The following is a 6,467-nucleotide window of genomic DNA, read 5'->3' on the forward strand; positions in this document are numbered from 1 at the left end:
AAAAAAAATACTGGACAGTACATATGCCTTGTTTATCACAAGTTATGCCCTGTTATACATGCTGTTAATACACACAATTTTCTAGCAGTTACCTCTGGTGCTATTGAGTTACTCCCAAAAACACTGAAAGTGTATATTACTGTTTGTTGCTATTTGCTGCATCCTGCTCATTGCATCTTTTTGCAGACAGTATGGAGCAGTTGTCTTACACACTTCAGAACCGAGGTTGCACAGATGTTTTATTTTGTAAGATTCTAATATTTTCACAGAAGTCTTCAATTTGATGTGCCATTTTTAGTACACATTAAACGACTTTTACAGAATGAGATTCTTTGTCTTTGGAGAATGCAGATTTGAAGAGAATTTTTGAATAAAAGGACAACGGTTAATCTTTGTGCAGGAGTGCCAAGGAGAATGTGGAGGAAGATGTGATTTGAAAAGGCAAAGTTCTAGTTCCAGGTACATATCTAAATTTAGAAAAAGCTGTCACCAGTGCTGTACTTAAAAAAGAATCCAAGAAATTTCTTATGCCTGTCAAGCTGCATTTCCATTGTAGTGACCAAAGACACCGACCTCCTTAGTCTGGAATTCAACTGTATAGCAAATGTATGCTACCTCAAAAACAAAGTCAGGTATTCAACACAGAATAAAAAAGAATCCTACTCTTGGGACAAAGTAGTAATGATGTTCTTACTGTTTTACAGTGAAAACCTAACCAGTTGAAAACACTTGGAGTCACGCTTGCATGGTGTCTTAGAGTTTTGATGTTAGGACTCATGGGTATGCAATTAGACTTGGAGCAGCCAACTTTCTGCATAATAATCAATTAGTTTATTTAGTAACATCAGCAAAAGTTGTTGTCTACAGTTCTTAAAACTTCTGGATGGATTCTTTAATTGAATTGAATTGTGATATGAAATTACACAGCTGTGAAGTGCTGGCTGATAACTGGCTGCTCTTATCCCAAACAAATGTGAAAATACGCTTAGACTAATTCTCTTAGCAAGTTTACAATTTGAACAAAAATATATGGCTTTGTATTCTCTCTGTACTTAAAAACTACAATACTACAAAAATAGGTTTTCTTCTGTTTTACTGAATATTTCAAGGCAGATATGAAACATAATGTATTGTGTATTATTAGGAGAAGAAACATGTTATGCTGAAGGAAATTCTGCACCTTGAAAACAAGCTTTCATGTTTAAAGATCTCAGAGGCTTTTCTGTAGAATGGGTGTTCAAAAGAACTCCGTATTGAGTTACATGCAAGTATGATGGGGATTATTAAGCTATTTTCGAGTCTAATAATTGTTTTTTTTTGTTGCTTTTTCAATATAAAAAGATAAGTAGTTGCACATGGTTTAAGCTGAATTCCATGGGAGGCTTTAATATAGTGTATCCAGGATGCCTTAAATAAAAACTATTTTCTGGCTTTCTTGCTGGTGCTTCTATATCTCTGCTAAATGTCTCATTGTGAGACTGGTAAGAAATCCTTTAAACTATTTTGTTTTGGGTAAAGAATGTCAGATTTGTCAGAACTGTGTATGTGATCTAGTTGCCTGCACTAGTCTGGTAAAGTTAGAAATAGTTACTTTGTTCTCATATAAAGGCAGGCTTGAAAGAGTTCTTCCACCAGCTTACTCTGCGTTGGTAAGGCCTGTGCCTGCTAATTCAGTGGCTATTCTTGGTCTTCATTTCTCTTAAATATGCCCAGTTCCTGTAACTACAAGTACCATAAGATGTAATTGATGAGCAGAAACAGTGACTTCATTTCCATCTGGATTCTTCAGTATACTATTAGACAAAGTACAATTGCTGAAGAATTACAAACTTCTATCTTCTGTAGGAACATAAATTCACATATCTTAACGGCTGTGCTGGGTCTTGATGTCTTCCAACAAGCTAGACAGTGAATGAAAGCTTACTCAATGAATGCTTTTCATTTTGAAGGTGAATCTTCGTTTGTAAGGACTAAGCAAAGTCCTAAAAAAACAGCAACTGAGGAACAGCATTTGACATTAAAATGACAATTGAAAATGTGATCTAAATAGTACTTTGCATTTGTTAAGATAAAACTGCCCCATTAAGCACTCATCATCCCTTTGTGAAATGTGGGAAATCTTCCAGGTAACATTAGTGAATGCTTATGTAGAATAATTCTCAGGCAATAACAGCCTGTTGAAAGTGGTCTGCAAGTGGGTTTTATCTTCAGTCAACAAGGAGAATATAATGATCAAAATGCTATACCAAAGAAAAAACTGCTGGAGCCAAGTCTGATAAACTAGTGCATGTTTACATCCAATGTTAACTGCAGAGAAGGAATAGATTAGTTTGCTAATAAAATAAACATTTCTTTGAGTTGGAGCATGCTATCAAAGTGATTGAAAGAGCCTTACTGACTCTGTAAGCTGATAGTGCCAGTGGCCTGTGGTACCTAGGAGTGGACCTTAAAGGACTGAAGCATGAATCAACTTTGTTGTCACTGGGTGAAAGTTTGACAAGCTTTCTGATATTGTTTACCACTACAGATTATATATAAATTGGTAGAGCCACTTAATCAGAGTCACCTTCAATTTGTCAATTGTTTCCCTTCTGTGAAAGGTGACCACATCAAAGAGTTGATCACAGAGGTTAGATTTGATAGTCTTGGGTTTGGTTTATTTTCTGGCTAAATGTGGAATAAAATCACTGAGAGATTTTTTGACCCAAACCTCCTTGGTAAACATTCTGTTTTCTAAGAATTACATTAGTAAGTGGTCCTGGGATATCCTTTCAGTAAAATTTGTGTATGACTTTAAGATACTTGAAGGGAGATTGTTCTGAACAAGTTGAAGACATGAAGTAATATGGTTCTTGTGTTGACATAGCAGAATATCAGAAAAATCCAAGGTGAAAAAGTTAATGTTGTATTCAAGAGAGTACACTCTCATGACAACTCTCCCTCACAGTACGGATTTCCATCCTTGTTAGTATGAAAATTTGTTGTCTTATGAGTCACCTGTCTTGCACCAGAGCTTGGTTTTGACTCTCCCACAGTGAGTTGTCCAGCAAATAAGGTGATTTTCCCTTGATGTTTGCATTCTAGTTTATAAATGCTTAAAGCAGCAGGAGATGGGCTTAGAGCTTTTCCAGATTAAGTGAAAGACAAATATGAAGTGTAGTAAGGCTTCCCATTTTTCTAAGCAGATGCTGTTGCATGTTCTTTTGCTTCAATCCAATTACCTCATATATTTTTAGGTCTCTTTAATTCAGTATAGCAGCTGAAAAGGGGGAGAGGTAACTCCACATGATATGTTTAGCTCATTGCAGACCTCACCAATGGTGAGTTTAGACATCAGTCTGATAATTTAGACTTCATGTTCCCTAAAATTTCATTCCTATAATTAGGGTACCTTACCCTTCAGCTAACACACATATGCTTTATTTATATACTTCACCTTCTGGATTAAAAAGTTCAGTATCAATTAGATTCATATGGAGCCTTCTCCAAGCATAATTCAGATGTCTTGTAGCTGGCTTTGGATTAGAACTGTCTTGCCAAAAGAGTAATTCCTCTGAAATAAATGTATCAGTCACTTTTTCATTCCCTAATCTTTACCTAAAGCTTTTGCTTATTTCAGACTGAACGTGGGTATATTTGGCAGGAATCATAATCAGTTCAGAAGTTCAGAAGAAACTGAAACATGAAGGATCTTTAAGAAAAAAAAAGTATCTCCCACAGATGCCAAATGCTAACGTATTTACCAAATAGCAACAAAATTTTCTAAGTGCTAAAAGCCCACACTTAAGAAACACAGAGAAGAAACTCATCATTTCTATCGAGAGAAGTTGTTTTGCATGGACAAGAGAAAGAAGTTTCCAAAATTACATATTGCTATGTATATGTTTTTGTCCTCAAATGCAAGCTGACCAAAGTACAACAAAAATCAGCTTCAGAGCAAACTGAAACAAGCTGAAAGTACACCAGGAGTCAAAACCAGGGAATAACTCCCAGAGATGCTATGCAGCATGCTGTTACCACAGCAAGAAGAGAAAACTCAGGCTGCTATCATGAACTGATAGTATGGTTCTTTGTGCTAGTACAACCTTACAGTTGCTGACCCAAGAGCGGAGACTACTTTTCTGAGCCTCTGGCTGGTCTATATGGATATCTGTGAAACCAGAGCATCAATGCTGTAAGGAAAAACAATGATTAAGGAGGTCAAGCTGGGTAAGACCCCTGGGGATATGTTTGCAGCATGAACTACAAGAACACGATCAGGCATTTCAAGTTACAAATGAGATGTGCTTCTGATATGTTTAAACAGCACTGATTTATTATTTTTTTAGCCCTGTAGTGTTAAGAACCAGGCTGAAATGATGTGGAGGAGAGTGGAATTATGTTTGAGCAGTTCAATAACATCAGAGAAATAGTGCATTGAACAAAATACTCTTAGTAAAATACATCCTTGCTTCTTGTCATGCAGTAAAGTGGTCATGTCAGGCAATCCAACTATGGGCAATATGGAGCTTCTCCATGGACATCAGACCAGTGAAGCTACCAGATCTGTTATTAATGCTGAAAGAGCAAGAAAATTATTGAATGTCACCTGCATAGAGTCCTGACTGACTCAGTAAGTCAAGAGTGTTGGAGAAGAGAGAATATGGTCTACCCTAAAGGTCTGCAAAATCCTATGTGAGCAGGTGCACAGGAAAGGGTTTCCTCCTAATGCAGCAACAAGGCAACTGTAAGCAAAACTGCAGGCGATGGACTTGGAGCAAACAAATGGAAAAGACTATAGCTTTTTTGTGCAATGCATAATTAAGCTGTGGATTGCATAACCACAGGTAGTTGTGCGTGCCAGAAATGGGAATCAATTAAATATTGGTTCTGATTCAGGTAAGCCTCATCGTGTACTGTCAGGGAGAATATTATGGGTGCATTACACAGTATATGCTTGACCTATTCTCAGCTATTTCTCTTGGCATCCAGTCTTGGCAGCTCTAGCTAGCCAGGGATGGATGCAGACAGTCTCCTGCTAGCAAAAATTATGCAGCTGAGGTTCTTCCATTTGAGAATTTAGAGAGATCTGCACATCTGGAGCATGAAGAATTAGCTTCACCCTAGACAACTCACCTTCCATGACCATGGCATCTCCTCTACCATGCCAACAAAAGGCTATGGGTTAGAGAGTCCTTTGGGCTAACCCTGTATTGTAGCAGCAATGCTTGAGTTTGCATCTGAAATGTAGGCCCTTGCCTTGTTCGTGTTTCCTCTCCTATAAAATAGAAGTCATTCTTTTGCCTCTGTGCAGTCAGCCTGTTATCTGTAGAATGCTTTCAGGAGCTAAGATGAAAGCATATTCTAGATGCATGAATTATTACTTTTATTGTTGGGCATCGTTATTCTGTTGAGGCTTTTTTCCAGCTGAAAATGGATTTGACAGAAAGGAAATCTCTTTCTGCAAGAAAGCTTTACTGGTGGAAATTATTGTTAAATCTGAGTAACATAGAAAACCAATGAATATTTTCCTTCTAAAAAAATGGATTTTGTTTTTTGAAAACTGATTTTTTCAAAGTTTAAGCTTTGGACTTTAACAAAGATTCTGTTTATTTATTTATTTTTCGTAAATTGCTTCAATTGCAGTTTATCAATTTCCTTAGGTATCAGCAGAAAATTTTAAGCTGTCCTTTCTTCAAGAAAGCACCCTTTCAGACCAACCGAGACTTTCAGTAAATATCTGCATTGTGCATAATACACATCCATCTTCTTTTCAGCTCAAAAATATTTCTGAACCAATCATCAAACTTCTGAAAAATTGCTATAATACTGTATTTTGACATACTGGGACAAAGGTCCTCACCTGTTCAGGTTTAGATCATGTGGCAAGATTACTTGCCTTGACAGATTGCAAATTAATTTTGTGTTTCCATAGTTCAGTCATAAAAGCCATTTATTTAATTTTCTGATGTAAGCAACATGAAAATACGTGTTATTATCATGTTGGAATGCCTCAAAAAATGAGGTTGAAGAAAATGAATTGTTGAGCTTTATTTACATTAGTCCTGTCCATTTTTCTATCAAATGTTAAGCTGTTATTAGGAGTACCTGTTTCAGCCTATTGCATTGTCTTATTAACAGATAGAGGATATTCATTTTCTTGACTTGCACAAACTCTTGCCATATTACTTCTCATTTTATAAGAACACAGCATCTTAAGCAAGTGGAAAGACCTTTTCCTTACCTGCCTTCTGCTTGGTGATTTGGAAATGCAAACACTCTTGAAGAACAAAGCAAAATGAGACTAGTGTTGGAAGAGATGTGGATGCAGTTCTAAGCTTCTGTCTGTAACAGTCTTGATAACCAGGAGGTGCATCTGTAGTGAAGGAAAGTGTGTCCTCTTTTTCTTCAGACCATGGTACTGGAACAGGCTGCCCAGATAAGTTGTGGATGCCCCGTCCCTGGAGATGTTCAAGGCCAGACTGGAT

At 37.0% G+C, this 6,467-nt stretch overlaps 1 non-coding gene across 1 annotated transcript; it reads right to left on the minus strand.

The window, feature by feature from the left end:
• Window positions 1-4,991: 4,991 nt before the first annotated feature.
• On the minus strand, window positions 4,992-5,153 carry LOC116217578. The gene has a single exon (XR_004162271.1). It is a non-coding gene; the product is annotated as a U1 spliceosomal RNA (small nuclear RNA).
• Window positions 5,154-6,467: the final 1,314 nt, after the last annotated feature.

Source organism: Meleagris gallopavo, chromosome Z (assembly GCF_000146605.3).
Source record: "Meleagris gallopavo isolate NT-WF06-2002-E0010 breed Aviagen turkey brand Nicholas breeding stock chromosome Z, Turkey_5.1, whole genome shotgun sequence".
NCBI lineage: Eukaryota > Metazoa > Chordata > Aves > Galliformes > Phasianidae > Meleagris > Meleagris gallopavo.